The sequence below is a fragment of the Mus caroli genome, chromosome 16 (assembly GCF_900094665.2).
Source record: "Mus caroli chromosome 16, CAROLI_EIJ_v1.1, whole genome shotgun sequence".
NCBI classification, from domain to species: Eukaryota; Metazoa; Chordata; class Mammalia; order Rodentia; family Muridae; genus Mus; species Mus caroli.
The window spans coordinates 51,036,873-51,056,947 of record NC_034585.1 but is presented as its reverse complement, the minus strand read 5'-3'; positions in this window follow the sequence as shown (position 1 = coordinate 51,056,947).

The window sequence follows — 20,075 nt, the reverse complement described above, 5'->3', positions numbered from 1 at the left end:
TCGCCCTGGCTGTCCTGGAACTCCCTCTGTAGACCAGGCTGGCCTCGAACTCAGAAATCCGCCTGCCTCTGCCTCCCGAGTGCTGGGATTAAAGGCATGCACCACCATGCCCGGCAATGAAGAGAATTTTGAATGGGGAACTTTGTAACATATGTTTGTATTTTTTTACAACATATCTTATTGTTGAATGGAGCTTATGATATAAATAATTATTTAAGCATTACTTTTGTATGTTACAATGGTCTCATATATATTTTTATTTTCCTGCTTTATAATTATGTGTTTATAAAATATGTTATAATAATCAACTGTCTGTATGACCTACTTATTTATTTTGTTAACTAATAACTTCAGTTGTTTAGCAATAAGAAGAATGTCTTTTATAGGTAACGCTAACATTCATAGTTAGAATATTATGAAGACCATATGATTGAACTCTATTTAAATGGAGTTTAAAGCAAGAAAGTACTAGAGACAATAAAGAAAAATTGTGTGTTAATATAGAATACTGTACTATATGTAATATAATATTTACATATAGTATAATATAATGTACTATAAAACTCTTTTGATTATATACTAACATAACCTTAATTCACATTAAGTTTTCTATCAAAAGTTATTATATGTAATACACAAGATATCAACTAAGGATTATATATGCAAAGTGCATTTGTTGTTAGAATTATCATGGTATTTCTATAAGTGATAAGCAACGAGGTTTTTTTATGAAGCTATCTGTAATTTAAATACAGTGGGATACCTCATACAGATATGACCAAGATATGAAAATAGGTATTCTGTGTTATGTTCCTTCAAATATCTATGCTATCTGGCTTCCAGGATTCACTATGCAACTGTGTATATATGCCAACAATATTTGGCAAATTCCTTTCAAAGCTAGAGAACTGGGATGCTTACTACAAGCAATGGCCAACAAATTCTATATACTACTAGACTTGATCTGTTTTTAGTAAAGGACTGAAGCTTAGGAAAGAAGACTGTGGGGTGAGTTACTCTTTTCAATATTCCGAAGAGCTCATGCATACATATTTTCTGTGCTTTCAGGGAGGAAAGAGATTACTTACTATATGATTAAAATTAGATTTAGTGAAACAAAATGTTTAATTTTAAATTTAATACATGGCTAGACCTCTAATTATTTATTCCAGATATTAGTGGGTCTGTTATTTTATTATTCTTATTGGTTTATCGTTTTATTATACTGTAGTTGAATATAAAACAATATGCAAAAATTAAAAGTAAATGGTGAATAGAACTCAAATTATAGCCACTGTGCAATTATTGGTTACTGAATTACTTTTCAATATTCTATGACTGTTTTTAGAAATCTGTAAGGAAGAACTGTCTGGGATGCAGAAGTTTTCACTTTGGCTTACATAACACATCAGGTGAATCTCTACTCTGCAATTTCTGCTTCAAATAATTATATAAAGTTAGGTTACTATTAATGGCTTGATACTACTAGAGCTTTAAAATGCCCTTGTACAGAATCAAAATTATTTGACTTCTTCTTTTCATATGGCCAGTTCTTAAGACTGTGGCTGTGATTGATATTTTGTTACTGAAGTATTTCTAAACTCATTATATTTTCAAAGCACGGGTTCTCTGTGTAGCCCTGGCTGTCCTGGAACTCACTCTGTAGAGCAGGCTGGCCTGAAACTCAGAAATCCACCTGCCTCTGCCTCCCAAGTGCTGGGATTCTTTTCCTACATCAATGCTTGTCTGACCAATGTTCTCACATTGAAATGAGCGATCATTTTCTACTTGACTTCACAAAGATACACTCTTCCAAGTCCAGTTACCCAAATTTTCACTGCAAAGCTCTGCTATAGCATTATGTCATACTACCTCTTGCTTAAAAATATTTTCAATGACTAACAAATTCAAAATACAAACTACAAAGATACTTTTAAATATGCAATGAAGGAGTCTCCTCCTCTTATTCCTGAACACCTAGCTAAATGGTTTACTATAACTGTTCAAACTCCAAAACTGGTATGTTTTCCTTGTAATTCCATGGTGGCTGGATATTATACTATTTTGGAAAATGAGTATTGACTAGTAAGGAAACATTTCTATAGAAAACCCTCCTATGTCTGGGTATTAGAAAATAGAAACAGCTGTGTGTGGTGGCACATGCCTTTAATCCCAACACTCGAGAGGCAGAGGCAGGCAGATTTCTGAGTTCGAGTCCAGCCTGGTCTACAGAGTGAGTTCCAGGACAGCCAGGGCTATACAGAGAAACCCTGTCTCGAAAAACAAAACAAAACACAACAACAACAACAACAACAACAACAACAACAACAAGAAAATAGAAACAAAAGCAACAATGCTCCTTCTCTTACAGAAACTTTTGGTTTATGGGAGAGCTTTGTAGATAAAAAAGTCAAATTACACTTGTTTGAATTAACTTATTCTTATTTTTTTTATAAAAAAAGTTATTGAATGCTAGCTAATAAATATTATGTATGTGTGGCTTTAAGAATGAGAAAAAAAAAGTTCAACAGAACAAACTGGAATACCATTAGAATAAAGTACAAATTCACAGAGGAGAAAACTGAAGTGTCAAGTCATTATTTCAAGATGGAATTTTTGTTATGAAATATAATTCAGAGTGTGTTGGGGGTTTAATGGTGGGCTCATGTCAAGGTGTCTGGTAAGAAGTCATGCCATGTAACAATGATATAAAGGAGGTTTATTTGAGGGAAAAGAGGGGAATGAAGTCCTGGAGAAAGGGTTGCAGCAGACAGATGAGAGCAGAGCCATAAGGACAGAGAAGTAGGGACAGAGAAGGATGGAAAGAAAGACAGAAAAGGGGAAAAAAGAAAGACTGTCAGGAAGATGAGAGAATAGAGAGGGGGAAGAGGGAGGGTGAGAGGGAAGGAGGGAGGAAACCAGAAGAAGGGAGGGGGAGGGAGGGAAGGAAAGATGGAGGAAGGGAAAGAGGGAGGGAGGGAGGAAGGGAGGGGAGGAGGGATGGAGGGAGGGAGGGCGAGAGAGAGAGAGAGTAAGTAGAATGCAGTTCTTTTATCCCCACCAGCATCTGGAGGTGTCAGGTAATGGTGGCAGATGATAATGTAAGCCAGTGCTAGGTTCCTGGGAGTAGCCTGACAGAATTTCCTGTAAGGCAACAGTTTCTGTTTGAAGAATGATACCTTCACCAATGTGCACATATCAAAGTTTCCAAAGGAGAACCAAGGAATAGCAACTCTGCAAGAGATTATATTATGCAGAGGCTCATAGCCAACCATTGGACTGAGCACAGTCAATGGAGAAGTTAGATGAAGGACTGAAGGAGCTGAAGGGGTTTGCAACCCCATAGAAAAAACAACAATATCATCCAATCAGATCCCCCCCCACAACCCCTGAAGAGCTCCCAGGGACTAAACCACCAACCAAAGAGTACAAATGGAGATGACCATGGCTCCAGCTGCATATGTAACACAGGAAATAAATAAAATATCCAATAAAATAAAAGAGAAGAAGAAATGTGAAGTTTGACCATCATATGGCTGAGTATGGCCAACATAAACTGTAAAATTCAGTAACCTTCCTCTCTATTTTTTTCTTCCTAGTTATAGAATATGAGTTGAAAAAGTTGCTTAATAGTTAACTTGTTGTTACATTGTTATTGCATATGGTGTAACCAGCCTAGAATTTGACCCACATTACCGCTAAACAAACAAACAAACAAACAAACATTGAAGGATTTAAGATTTTTATAATTTTATTCACTTTAAAATATATCTAGAAAACAACACAAATGCCTTGTCTTTTCATTTTAACCCTGGTAGTTTGTGAAGTACCATATGTAAAAGCTACATCAGGGAGTTGCACTGAACCCTACTAGAATCCTCCGATTCTGATCCAAAGACTATTGGGTAGGTATCCTGCATATGATTTTAAATAATCTTTGAGGAACAAAGGTGCTTCATAAAAATGCAGACAGAGAATGTTAACGTAACGTTCATGCATTGAGGAAATACTATATTCTTATTGACACTTAAGGTTGACATTATTAGAGTAAATTTTGTCACGCAAATTATATCATCCAAAGCCTTCCTTTACATCTGAGAATGCAGGAGGCAGAGGGGAAAGAAAAATGGGAGTCAAAGCTACTGCTCACTATGAATGTACATTTGCACTGGCACTGCTGGTGTAAATTCATACCAAGGAAAACATTAAGTAGCCTTTTTTTTTTTTTTTTTAATTGCAGAAAACAGACTAGTCTCCGGTGTTTCCATTGCCAGCTAACCATCAGAGATTGCAAACAGCCTGGGATGAGAAATTGCTCTATCACCCAGCAGCTATTCCACTTTTTCCCTTGGAATTTATCCCCAACGACAATTTTTATATTACTTTGATTTATTTTCTAGCTTCCAGAGGCAGGTTCCACTCTGGAAACTACTGTGTGAGATTGACATGCAGTGTGACCTACACGTAAGATAACTTATTCCGTACCTTTATGGTTCATTTTAACTGGGAAGCACCAGCTATCATGGGAAATCCCTAGGAACCATTTAGTATTGATTAGCTGAAATAAGAAATGAAGCATACAGAGTACAGTTCATTCAATACATATAATTTGTATGATTATGACAATTTAAGACTGCTATGGTCACAGGTTTGAATAGTGAGTAAATTTCCCCCTCTTTCTTTTTAATAATTTACAAATTTCATGGCAGTTTTACATTCATACAAGAAGAGAAAATTATTAATATTTTCCTAATATTCTGGTTACTTAATCGTATATTCATGCCCCATACACCAATGTTTGCATACAAATTAGTGTACTGGTGATGAATGGGCATAAAGTCCATAGCCTACTTAGTTCATCCTATGCAGAGTACTTGCATGGCTTTGATATTTCTCTTTGCTTCCACTTTTCATTCCCCCATCATCGTTTCTTATAATATGGAATTAATTATTGGTTTTGTGGTTTAAAAAAAAGGAGTTGGAAAATACATGATTGAGATAAAGTAATCACTTTTTCCTGTACAATTGCACATAATTGGTGGTATGAATCAGAATTGCTGCCCCCCCTTCATACCACAGACATGCATTTGGTCCCCTGTTGGTTTCACTGTTTGGGAAACCTATGAAACCATAAGGAGGTGAAGCTTAACTGAAGGCCTAGGTGTCATCTCTCTGATTCTAACTCCTTTCTACTATTTCAGTTTGCTCTCTCTGCTTCATTTTTCAAGTTGAAGATAAAATCTCTCAACCTCCTTCTCAGGCACGCGGCTGTCATGCCTCCCACAATATCCTGGATACTAGTTCAGAAACTAGGAAATCCAAATGGTTTTCTTGTTTTCTAATGTCCTATCAAGTTGGTGATTTTTGCTTCTCAAGTTGATACAAATTAGGGTTACCTGGGAAGAGGAATATCAATTGGTAAAATACCTCCACCAGATTATCTTTATCTCACCAGGAGAGGTACCATTCTGTTCACATGATCCTGGCTGGTTTACCAAAGCAGAATTAGAAATGAATGGAGACCAAGCTACTAAGCTGTGTTTCTCTATGGTTTCTGTTTCATGTACTGCCTCCAGGTCCCTTCCTTGAATTTCTGCTATGGTTTCTTTTAGTAATGGGTGATGACTAAAATGGATATGCCAAATAAATTATTTCCTTCCTTCAAAGTTGCTATGGATAAAGGTGTTTTTTCATAGGAATAGAAGGAAAATTGAGACACTTGCTTTGGTTGTAATTTTCCATCACAACAATGAATTTTTGTCTCAGGTTAGTTGAATTCAAATCAATACATTGGGCACCATTTTGTTATAATAAATCTCCTCTCAAATATGCCCCGGCAATGAAAGCACAAGACAGTTAATATGATTACATGCTGTGTGCCTAGATTGGGCAGATCTACTGCTACACTACCATCTCCCACAGCTTATGAGACCCCCTTAGAATTGCTGTTACTCCATGCCATGTGCTTCTGCTCCACTTTTCTTCATCTTTGTCTTCCTCCTCCTTTGCTGCATCCTCTCTCTCTTCCATTTTCTCCTTCTTCTCTCTCCCACCTTCAATTACACCTTCCCTTTTATCTGTCCAATCATCAGCTCTCCTTTATTTTACAAGTTAAGGTGGGAAGCAGGTTTATAGGAACTCACCTGAGTGCTGACTCATCCTTGTTTGCAACCCCTCACAGGAGAACAGATTTAACATCAAATATAATTAGTCCCAGGGCTATCCATAACAGGGTGAAGTATGTCAATGTGTGGTCGGCTTCAAGGTTTCAAAAGTCCAAACCAGACCCAATGTCTCTTTGTCTGTGCCTGTGGATCATGATATAGTTCTCAGCTATTGTACTAGTTCCTGTATGCATGTGGCCACGCTCCCAAACATAATAATAACAGACTAAACCTCTGAAACTATAATCAAGCCCAATTACATGCTTTCTTTGATAAGATCTGCCTTGCTTATCATAGCAATAGAACACTGACTAAAAGAGAACTAAAGGCAATTTTCAAAAAGAGGAATGCTGATGTCTGATAAATATTTATTTATTTTGAATATTCAATACTTTTAGTCATCAGGGAATGGAAATTAGAACGGCATTGAAGTTTTGTCTTATCATTATCATAATGCCTAAGATAAAAGGAAGTGGTAACATACCCTGGTGTGGATGTAGAAAAATGAGAATGCTTATTCACTGTTGGGAGCACAGTACACTTAAGGCACCATGGAATTCAAAATGGAGATTCTTCAAAAGGATAATGGTTTATGTACCACATGACCCAGCTATACTGATCTCACACAGATATCCAGAGGACTCTACATCTTCTTACAGAGATTCTTATCCATTAATACTCATTGCTGTTCTTCAAAATAACCAAGAAATGGAAATATCCTAGATGCCTATCAAGTAATGAATGGGTAATGAGATATTGTAAATATATGCAGTGGAATATTGTTCCAATGTAAAGATAAATAAAAACATGCAGACAAAAGGGTGAAGATGGAAATAATCATTCTGTGTGAGGTCATTCATTGAGGTTTTATGTGTCATGTGATTTCTACTTCTCCACAGTCCTCATTTAACAAGGAAAAATACATCAGGAAATATGTATCCTAATCCAGATATTTTTAAGTAATATATTTTTTCCTTCAGAAAGGTAATTGCCCTTTATAGTTTCAAAGTGATAGAATGAGGACAATACTGGCACTTAAGAGATGACTCAATAGTTAGTGCTCCTTATGGTTTGTAGGGGACTGGCGTTTAGGTTTTAAACTCAATTTGAGCAACTTATAGCTCCCTATAACTTCAGCTCCTTGGAAACCAGCTCTCTTTTCTAGTTTCTGTAGACACCTACATATTCACACATAAACACATATTTTAATTATTTTAATGAAAAATAAATAAAAATGTAATCTTATACACAAATTGCTATATATATGTGTGTTTTCAAAATAGGAGGACAGAAAATGAACACCATTCAAAACGAAAAGCAAAAATCGATAGAATTTCCTGTCCCATTACCATCCCTATGGGCGTATGTGCTCTCTGATTGAGAAAGTAGGCTGAATAAATCCTTAATTGTTTCTCTTACGTTTTAATTTATTTCAAATTACCACATAAAAAGTCCCAAACTATAGAATGCTGAAAAGATCAGGCAATTTTCTGCTGTATGGTTGATTTTTCTGAATTGTTTTTCTCTTTAGATTTAATAGTACCTTGATATATTTCTATACAATAATTTCAATATTTTTTTTTTACAAAAAAGACTTCTTGTTGAAGTGAAGGACCCTTATTATCCCAAATAATTCATTAATACTCTTACACATACAACTGGCTTTATTTATTTAATCAAAGATTTCTTCATTGCTACTATCAAATATACTGTTTAATTGACCATAAGTGATCAACTTGGAAAATATTGAAAAACACATTTGGTATAATACCACTAATATTCTTTGCAAATGTCTATTAGACATATATGAACATGAAATGTACTTCTCAAACAAAGGTTTTAACTGTGAGACGGCAAAGCAACTCTCCAGTTGCCAAGATAACTCGTTTTATTGTACATAAGCACAGATGTACAAAGCAAGGAAAAGAATATATCAAAAGAGACACATTTTTTTACAGAAGTGTCACATCCTGTTTCATCCAAGCATTGAATCACAGATGATAACTTCTGATTCTTATTGTCAACAAACCACAAAAGAGAGATTTAAAGTTTTATGTTGAAGAACAAATTTCAATAAGAATCTTGGAAGGCTGGATGCTGTACTGGCTGGATTGGATGGCATACGGGTGCCTGGTGACTTTATTACTCGCTCTCACATCAGCTTTTATGTTGAAGATATTTACCATATTCTTATATTAATCTTTGGAGATAATATGCATTGAGATATATATTTTTCAGTTTAATATCAATGATGTACCATGCTCAGCATTAAATTGATTTATATTTCTTATAATTCTCTATTTTTTGTTGTGCTTTGGGAATCATATTAAATAGAAAATATTAAAATATATTTACATTAAAATCATAAGCAAAATTTAAGGTCAAGTCAAAGGATATACTGACTATCTTTAAAAAGAAAGAAAAGAAAATATATGACTCACATTTAATTTATCTGCACTTTGAAATTATATATTATTTTTGCTATATTTCTAATCTACATAATAATATTTGGTGAAGTTTGTCTACTATTAAAGGCGTATAATTGTCTGTACAACAACTTTGAACACTTTTGAGAGTTTCTCAATCATGATTTGGCATGTGTTTGTTAACACCCTGAAAATTAAGTGTGTTCTTAGGAAGTTCTAAAGCAGAAGCATTTTTGATTCAATCCTAGACACTTTAAAAATAAAACTTGTAGATGAAAGTTTTTTCAAGAAGTCTGTGCAATTCCCAGTAAAGAAAATTTTGTTTTCTTGAATATGATTTTTTCTATATAAAGTGTAACATCTCCAAACTTCTTTGAAATTTTAATTGAATAATCTTTTTCTAATACAGGATTTTGACTTTTCTAACTTTAAATTTACTTATAGGTAAACCAGTGTTCAATTGTGTCAACAAGCTATTGATTGTGAAATGATAAAGTATTTTAAAAGTTTAATATATGGCAGTGTTGTTTAAAAGAATCAATCCAATAAACAGAAAACCCCTTAGCCATGTCTTAAAGTATTTTGATTGAAAACTAGGAAATTGATATTTGTGCTTTCTATGTCATTAAGTTAGAATATAAATAACAATGATCAAACAAACAAACAAACAAACAAAAACCAAATAGAACACACCTTAGTATAAAAAGGAACCTAATGAACATAATCTATCACTGAGGCATTTCTGCATATGAATTGATCATCTCCTAGCTTTGTTTTTGAACATTAGCCTCTCCACATTTTAGGAATATGCACAAAATTATAAAAATTCCTTAGAGTGTTCTAATTGAGATGGTCGGTTTCTGATGAAGAACACTGACATTATACAGGGATATTTTCCATATGTCTAATCTAGGCTCAGCTTCAGAATCCCATGCTTTAGCGGACATTTTCACATAACTTTCATGTGATATTGACTCACATCCAAGCCTGAGAGCTGCTTCAGAGGCACAGAGATAACTTTTCGCTTATAATTTTCTCCACTAAACATCCCATCATGATCACAAACATCTGACAGCTCAAATCCACCTTCAGGTGTTTAAACACATGAGTGATGTATAGTGGAATGAAAACAAAAACATGGATATCTACACTCAGGTTTTTTTTAGTGGACTGGGTGAAGTATACTGTTGTGTGCATTATTTCAAGGAAAATCTCTTGCTATCTTTGACAGGTAGTATGAGTCATAGTACCATTGTTAATATTTATGCTTATAAAATACAAATGAAACAAGTTGGCTCAACATGTCTAAGATTTTCAAAGAGTAAACACTTTAGTAAATCTTATTAAGATTATTGAATAATTCCTGAGTGATGTTGCTGGATTTAATCTTACTGTCTTTCATATCACTAACAGTACATTATTCCAAATGTACAAATTATTACACAAGTTATGTGCTTAAAATCTTGTAGTTAACAATTATTCTTTCAGAGAAGTCTTTCCTCACTTCTTTGAATGTCTTTCTGTGGAAGTTGATACTATTATTTTGGACTCCTGCTTACAACATTATTATTTAAAAAACTTGTGCAATGCTCACTATCTGCTATTAAAATATCATCTCTTCCTTTATTCATATGCTGAGATTCAATACTTTATTTAAAGCGCATTTGTTCAAATCCTACAAAATCTTTCTTAGATGCATGGATCTGTTTTATTTGACTTGTCTATCTTACTTTGCACATTAGTCCATACCCACCCCCACTCTATCAAAAATATTTTCAATATTATCATGCTAAGAAACTACCAAGAATTTGAGAGGAAGAGCATATAATATTTCTTCTTTTTCTCACATCTAAGCAGTTTTCAGTGGCGTACACTGTGTAGAATGAGACCTGAATGACTATTTTGTAAAATGAACTAGAGTAAAACAAATATTAAACATGATTGGGTTGATCAGCATGATAAACATTTACAAAAAAATAATAAATGGCCCAACACTAGAACTGTGTCTACTAAGCCAAAAATTTCAAGTGTGAGACTAAAAGGTCATGTTTGTATACTTCTGAGTATATTCTGGACAGATGCAATTACATAAATACTTAAAAATTTGGAAGTTGGTTATATTATGACTCATGATTTGTTTTGCCTTATTATTATCATTATCATGATCCCAATATGTCTTAAATCACTATAACAGGGAATGTCAAGAACTCCAAGTCAACCTTCTTCTAGATCATAGACAAAGGGAGATATTAGAGCTGTTTTTTTCAAGGGCACTTTGAAAAAAACATCACTTATTTAAATAAAGTGATGTTCTAGATGGTTAGTGAACTAAAGATTCAGTGAGATAACTGTTGTTAAAAATAAGATGAAGAGAGATAAGTGAAGACTCTCAAGACTGACATGTAGTCTCTACACAGACCTGTACATGAATACACCCACATATGTAGACATGAGCATACAAAAAGTAAATAAATAGCTGATTAGTATTTCATTGTGTAAATTTACTACATTTTCTGTATCCATTCTTCCATTGAGGGACATCTGGGTTGATTCCAGCTTCTGGCTACTATAAATAAGGCTTCTATGAACATATTGGAGCATATGTCCTTGTTATATGTTGGGGAATCTTTTGTGTATATAGCCAGGAGTGATATAGCTGTGTCTTCAGGTATAATTATTTCAAGTTTTCTGAGAAACATCCAGATAGATTTCCAGAGTGTTTGTAACAGCTTGCAATTTCACCAGCAATGGATGGGTGTTTTTCTTTCTCTACATCCTCACAAGCATCTGCTGTTACCTGAGTTTTTGATCTTAGTCACTTTCTGATTGGTGTTAGATGAAATCTCAGGGTCATTTTGTTTTGAATTTACCTGATGACTAAGGACTTTGAATATTTAGGTACTTTTTGGCCATTTGAGATTCCTCAGTTGAGAATTCTTTGTTTAGTTCTCTACCCCATCTTTAAATAGGGTTGTTTCTCTGGAGTCTAACTTCTTGAGTTCCTCGTACACAATGAATATTGTCCCTCTATTGGATGTAGGGTTGGTAAAGATCTTTTCCCAATCTGTAGGTTGTTGTTTTGTTCTATTGACAGTGTCCTCTGCCTTACAGAAGCTTTTCAATTTTATGACATCCCATTTGTCAATAGTTGATCTTAGAGCCTGAGCCATTGGTGTTCTGTTCAGGAAAATTTCCCCTGTGCCCATGTGTTCGAGTTTTTTTTCCACTTTCTCTTTTATTAGATTCAGCATATCTGGATTTATGTGGTGGACCTAGATCCACATGGACTTGAGCTTTGTACAAGAAAATAAAAATGGATCAATTTGCATTCTTCTACATGCTGACTCCAACTTAAACCAGCACTATTGTTTGAATATGCTGTCTTTTTTCAACTGGATGGTTTTGGCTTCTTTGTTAAATAATGCTTTCATGAAATTATCAGGAAAATGGATGGGACTAGGAAATATCAGCTTGAGTGAAGTAACCCAGACACAAAAGAACACACATGGTGTGTACTCACCAAGTATCACAAGTAGATATTAGCTCAGAAGCTAAGAATACCCACAATACAGCTCACAGACCATATGGAGCTTAAGGAGGAAGACCAAATTGTGGATGTTTATTCCACCTAGAAGAGGGGACAAAATAATAAATGGAGGTAGAGGTAGGGAGAGACCTTGGAAGGAGAAAGGAAGGACAAGGAAAAGGGAGACAGGATCAGGTTTAGGAAGAGAAAAGAGAGAGTTACTGAGGGTCAGGACATTAAACAAACAAACAAACAAACAAACAAACAAACAAACACACAGCAGTAGGGAATGGGGAACTTGGAGTAGCCACAAGAAAGTCCCAGATGCCAGGAAAGCAAGAGGTTCCCAGGAACCAACAGGGATGGCATTACCCAAAATATCCAACAAAGGGGAGATAGAATCTGCAGAGACCATCTCCACCAGAAAAGCACCAGCCTCCAGTTAAGGGATTGGGCCACCCACCCATCTCCAAAATTTTAACACAGAATTTTTCTTATCTAAACGAAATTCAAGGACAAAAGTGGAGCAGAGACTGAAGGAAAGGCCATCCAGAAACCGTCCCATCTAGGGATTCATCCCATCAGCAGACTACAAATCCAGACACCATTGCCAATATCAAGAAGGCTTGCTGACAGGAGCCTGGTATCACTGTCCCCTGAGAGGCTCTGCCAGCACCTGACCAATAAAGATACAGACACTTGAAGTCAACCATTGATTGATCCAGGGGGCAGAGGTGGGGTGATTCCAATGGAAGAGTTAGGGGAAGGACTGAAGAAGCTGAAGGGGTTTACAACCTCATAGGAAGATCAACAATATCTACCAACAAGACACCCCAGAGCTCCCAGACACTAAACCACCAACCAAATAATACACATGGAGGGACCCATAGCTCCAGCTACATATGTAGTAAAGGGATGTCTTATCTGGAATTAATGGGAGGGGAGGCCCTTGGTCCTCTGGAGGCTTGATATATCAGCTCAAGGGGATGCTATAGTAGTAAAGAGAAAATGGGTGGGTGAGTGAGAGTGCACCCATATAGGGGCATAGTGGAGGGTAATGGGAAGGTAGACAAAATTTGAAGTGTAAATAGATAAAATAACCAATAAAATGTGAATGAATAAAAAACTAAAAAGAACATAAACCAACCCAATGGGGAAAAACAAAGCAAAAACAAAAACAAAAACTTAAGCAACAACAATAGCATCAAAAACAATTGGGATTTATGTTTTCTTATAAGCTGAAAGTACAGGATCTGATATACTAATTTATCATCCTAAATTTCTGACACACTTTTGAGAGAATTCAAAAGCTCTTTTGCTCCTCTATATTATGTATTTAATTCACATTAAACTTCAGAATGAGCAATATTGCTTATAAGATAGCATTTTGGGAGCGATGCTTTAGACAGCAATGGACTCTCCTGACAGCTTTCTGAGATGTTTTTAATTTATACTGATTTTGATAGGAGTGAGTATGGAGATGAATAATGCCTTAAAATGGATAGAATTTAGATTTTGTAAAATTTTCACTGATCCTTCCAACTTGAAGTGTCTTGATTATTTAAGTAGGTTCTTAACATTTTGGAACCTAGTCTGTAGATGTTCACTGCCAAACATGCTCTTTCCATGTGTGTGCTTTTTCCAGAAAGCTATAATATGTCCTCAGATTCAAACCAAGATCTTTGGAAGACTAAGAAATGCTATTTTCCTGCTCCTACTTTTTCTACCTATATTTACTTATGGTATTTCTAGCAAACACAGTGAATATTCATGGATACTGTGACTGGTATGTGTGATATCTCATGATCATAATAGCTAAGTCAGTCATAAGGACGATTAGTCTGTTTGCTGCAGTTAAAAAAAAATTAGCTCAATTCCCACAGCACTGCTAAGATATTAGCCAATCATGAAGTGTGAGAAATCATTTAATTATTTTAACATATTATATATCATAATGTTCCCTTTGAATTCTGATGCTGCATTTAAGCCTACAATGAATTCCATGTCCAAGTTTATAGCTCTTAAAATAGAATTTTAATGGAAATGCTAAGATATTCTCAACTATAGCTGTGGAAATGTTGCAATTTTTTTCTTAAAACGTTTTCATCACGGTTTTTAAACATATGGCAAGGGGTTTTTTTTGGAAGTCTTCTGATGGTATGCAGAATTTGTAGTTACAAATATTCTGCCATTTAAATAAGCTCACTCAACTTCACCTTTCTGAATTAGCAGAACTTAACTGTTCATTGTCAACTGATTCATGAATATAGAAGCTGGTTTCATTTGGAACATATGGCCTAAAGATAATAAATTTAAATGCCTGATGTAAAGTAAATTAGAATTGGGAATGTAATGCTGATAGCTTTTTCTACAAGACTCTTATAACATCTGTCCAGAAACTTTAATTTTTTTTCAGATGTTTTTTCACACATGCTGTTTCAAATCCCTATGGATATTGTAACTTTCCCTAAAGAAAATAATTAGAAAAGTTAGTTATTGATTAGGATGAAAGAGATATACATGTTACAAAGTCAAACTGCAGATTGTTGTAAGTTTTAGCAAAGCTATCAATTATAGCAGTGGATGAAAGAGAAATATAAAGAAATATAAAGCAGGCTCAAGTTTGAGCTGGCACAGTGCTTCTAAATGGATTCATTTATTGAAAGCATTCTGTATACTAGTTATCACACCTCTTCTCAAGCTTTCCCAAGACAGACAGAAACTAGACTTTGGAAACGCAAATTTCACTAGTATGGATAGATGCTTAATTCCCATTATGAACAACCAGCATTATTGTACAAGATCCAGAGTGTACCACTCATTCCTAACTATATAAAGGACACTCACTCCTATTAGCCAGTGCTTCCTGTTGAGCAAAACCTAGTAGCCATATTACAATTTCTATTGAAAAATAAAATCCTCATTCTTGCAAGTGTTGTATTTTTCAGTAGAATATAACTGTCCCAAAGTAATGTCTTCAGTCACGTTTGAGCCACAAATATACTCCTGATCCAGTCTAAGTAATGTGATAGTCTTGAAATCATTGATTAGTTTTTTTTAAAAAATGGAAAAAAAGAGTAATGACAAGCAAATGGCATTTGAAGATATTAAATGTGGTTTTAAGAAATCTACATGATGCCAAAAATCAATTTGTAAATTCTGGGGAAACTCCCTGTATAAGAGTAGACAACTTAGAGCTGACTAATATTTCATTGCATGAATGGACCATATTTTTATTATAAACACTCATTACTGATGATCATCATCTAGGCCAATTTATGATTTGCTCTAGATGCTAATCATGCTGTTCAATTTGATCGTGTTTAATATTTGTTTTACTCTATTTCATTATACTCTATTTCTATATTCATTCAGGTCTCATTTTAGTAGAGTACTACTCTGGAAATTATTTAGAAGTGATGAAAAGAAGAAATACTATATGCTCTTCCTATCAAATTCTTGCTCACTTCTTAGCATGATGCGAATGAAAGATATTTCTAATAAAGTGGGGTGAAAAATGATGTTCAAAATAAGAGAAGCAGAACCAAGTGTCTAAGAAAACTTCTGGTAGGATTTGAGCAAAAGGGCTTTAAACAAAGGATTGAATCTCAACATATAAATAAAGGGAGAGAAAATATTTTAGTAGCAGAAAGAGCCCATTAAATAAGATTTTGAAATAATAATGTCCTTCACCCCATAACCCTTACCCTTTGCCTACGATTGGGTGTTCCCCTGCCTTTCCCCTGTTATTCCACTTCCATTGGGCATCATGTCTCTACAAGATTAGATGCATTCTCTCTCACAGTAGCCACACAGGCAGTCCTCTGCTACATATGTGTCTGGGTACATCGACATGTCCATGTATATTCTTTAGCTATTAGATTACTCTCTGGAAGCTTCCATAGATCCATGTTACTTGAAAATGTCTGTGTTCCTGTGAGGTTGCTATCCTTTTCAGCAACTTCATTCCTTCTTTAACTCTTCCATAGGGGTATCTCTGTCTAATGGTTAGTTTAAGTATCTGTATCTGTCTATCAGCTGCTGATCGAGCCTCTCAGAGGACAACCATGTTAAACCCCTTTCTACAAACAAAACATTGCATCAATAGTAATGACTGGATTTGGAGCCCATCTATGGGATGGATCCCCAGGTAGGTTGGTCACTGGAGAGCTTTTCCTTCAGTGTATGCTCCATTTTGTTGTCCCTTCATTTCTTTTTCCAGACAGGAACAATTCAGGGTCAAAAATTTTGAAGGTGGGTTGGTGACGTCATCCCTCCACTAAGAGCCCTATATATCTACTAAAGGTAGCATCTTCAGGTTCCATCTCTCTATGGTTGTGCATTTGGGTTAGGGTCATCCCCATTCAGTTCTGGGAGCCTCTCACATCTCAGATCTCTGAGACTTTCTCAAGGTTTGCCCCACCCACCTCAACCAGAAGCTGCATATTTCCACTGAATTTTCTGGCCATTGGGCTTTTCTCCTGTCTCCCCACCGCGCCCCCCCCCAAAAAAAACCCAAAACAAATACCAAAAAACAAAAAACGATCCTGTCACCATTTTTCCTTCCCTTTTCCCTCTCCTACTCAGGTCTCTCCCTTCATTTGCCTCCCATGATTACTTTGCTTCCCATTCTAAGTGGGATTGAAGCATCCTCACTTGGGCCTTCTATCTTGCTTAACTTCTTAGGGTCTGTGGGGTGTATCATGGGGATTCTGTACTTTTGCCTAATATCCACTTATCAGTGAGTACATACCATGCATGTCATTTTGGGTCAGCATTACCTCACTCAGGATGGTATTTTCTGCTTCCATTCATTTGCCTGTAAAATTCATCATATCCCGTTTTTAATAGCTGAATACTATTCCATTGTGTAAACAAACCACATTTTCCGCATCCATTCTTTGAATGAGGGAAATCTGGGTAGATTCCAGTTTCTTGCTATTATGAATAAGTCTGCTGAGAACCTAATAGAGCACTTCTTCTTGGAGTATGGTAGAGCATCTTTTGTGGTATTTGCCCAGAGGCTCAAGCTGGGTCTTTAGGTAGAACTATTTCCAGTTTTCTGAGGAACCATCAGATTGATTTCCAGAGTTGTACTAGCTTGCAATCCCACCATGTGCTGTCCCAGCATGTGCTGTCACTGGAGTTTTTGATTTTAGCCATTCTGACTGGTATAATATGGAATCTCAAGGTAGATTAATTTGTATTTTCTTGGTGATTAAGGATGATGAACATTTCTTTAAGTGCTTCTCAGCTATTTGAGATTCCTCCATTCAGAATTCTCTGTTTATCTCTACCCCATTTTTAAATTGAGTTATATGGATTTTGGGTGATCTAACTTTTTCATTTCAGACATTAATTTATTGAATAAATCTTTATTGAGTTTTTGAAATGACTAGATGTCCTGCCCTAACTACTATAGTTATTTTCCTCTGAGTATTACCAGATTTATTTTAAAAATTAATTTTGAAAATAATTTCATCAATGTCAATTTTCTTCCTTCTACTCTTAATGATACCCATGTGTCAGCAGAATAAAATTCAGAACCATTAGCTTCTAGTAATATCTCCTCATTTTATTTTTACAATGCTCACTTTATCTTTATCATACTCTACACATGACAAGCTTTTCTAGGTAAAGTGTATTTAAGTAACCCACAAGATCTTTTTTTTTTAATTACTCCATTTTTTTCTCTTAAAAGATACTTTTCCAGTCTTCTTTCTAGCTATTACTCAGAAACACTTCCTGTTTTATCAAGTCTTCCCTAATAACTTTGACCTCACTCTATTATGTATTCCATGTATATTCAGGAACCTTGGGAGGTCATAAGAGGGATCAGATCACCATACTAGACTTGCTCACAGGAATGTTGTATGGAATTTTGGGTGGGGTTGAACCCAGGTCCTCTACAAGAGCAGAAAGTACTAATAACCACTGAATTATCTCTCCTGCCTTGAATTTTTATTTATTGTATTTATGAGACGGGGTCTCTTTGTGGTGTCCTGGCTGGCTGGGAACTGGGTGTTTCACTGTGTTGACCAGTGTGGCCTAGAACTCACAGAAATCCACTTGCTTCTGTGTAAATGCTCAGATGAAAGGACTGTGTCACAATATCTCACTAAAGAACTATTTTTAACTCAATCCTAAGCCAGAGACAAGCTTTGGTATAGAAATAAGAAAGAAATTTCTTATTCCTTATTTAAGAGAGCTCATTAAGTTCCATTAGGAGTGCAATGCTCACTAAGTATAATAACTTCTTATGGTATTTCCTTCAGAAGCATGCTTTTGCTTATTTGTAGTTTGCTAATGTTTACATATTGTCCTACAATATAAATTTTAAATAGAGATTTAATTTCACACATGAGAGACAGACAGACAGACAAAGAGGGGAGGATTGATTTCATTGTTCCTTTGCCTGTTTCCAGAGCAGTGATTTGTGTTGTCATTGTACCATAAAGACATCCCTGAATGCCACTAGATTTTCAGACCAGTTCAGCCATGAGATTACTCTCAGCAAGTGTGAAAGGATGGAGTTTTCAGGCAGAAATGTGTGACCAACTGTACACTTTATTTATTTATTTTTTCTACATTAAAGTTTTTAAATCGCGGGGCATCCACATTTATTGTATATTTGTCTCAAATATAGGAAAGAGAGTATTTTCTTGATTGAATTTTGATCAATATTTAACAATATCCTTCTTACTAAGGGGTTGAGTTTTGAAAATATAGAGAGATATGGGTATTTTCATTTGTTTTCTCATTTCAAAATTATGGAATTTAACTGTAGCATCTCTAGTTCGTGAACCAGATTCCATATTTTGCTAGAGTCACAATTCTGTGAACATGCTGACAAGTCAAAAGGCATTTTTTTTTGAGACAGGGTTTCTCTGTGTAGCCCTGGCTGTAAACTCACTCTGCAGACCAGGCTGGCCTCAAATTCAGAAATCCACTTGCCTCTGCCTCCCAAGTGCTGGGATTAAAGGCATGTGCCACCACTGCCCAGCTTCAAGCATGAATTTTAAGGTTACAATAATGTTACCTTTAGCCTAGGGGTAATCAGTAGCTATCTAATTGGACTTAAAACCCACTAAAAATGGGAATTAATGCCCAGAATTGTAAATATAGCTAACAAACTCCCTGTGGCTGGGGTCCATAAGATCATGGATCTTTCAAAAGAACATCTTACTATAACTTTTCTAAGTCAGTATAATACCTAACTCTATTAAAAATAGTTATAATTATACCTAGAGATAAGAATAGATCTCAGCAGCTGGGAGTGGTGGCACACGCCTTTAATCCCAGCACTTGGGAGACAGAGGCAGGCTGATTTCTGAGTTCCAGGCCAGCCTGGTCTACAAAGTGAGTTCCAGGACAGGCAGGGCTATACAGAGAAACCCTGTCTCAGAAAACAAAAACAAAAACAAAAACAAACACAAACAAAAAAAGAATAGATCTCAGCAAACAGGAACCATTGTAGAAATTTGACAAGTAGTCAAAATGCAGAGAAAAAAAATGTCTACAGAATGGACAGATCCAAATGATTGAACAAAAATACAACAATTAGTGAATATTTCAAAAGAGGAGACAATAAAAGAAAAACATACAGAAGATCTTCTATGAGATAGCATCTTCTGTATATATCAATGAAATCACAACAATATGATGTTTGAACAAGATATAAGTAATACCACCAGTGTCTTAGTCAGGGTTTTTATTCCTGCACAAACATCATGACCAAGAAGCAAGTTCGGGAGGAAAGGGTTTATTCAGCTTACACTTCCATACTGCTGTTCATCACCAAAGGAAGTCAGGACTGGAACTCAAGCAGGACTGGAATCAAGCAGGAGCTGATGGAGAGGCCATGGAGGGATGTTCTTTACTGGCTTGCTTCCCCTTGCTTGCTCAGCCTGCTCTCTTATAGAACCCAAGACTACCAGCCCAGAGATGGTCCCACCCACA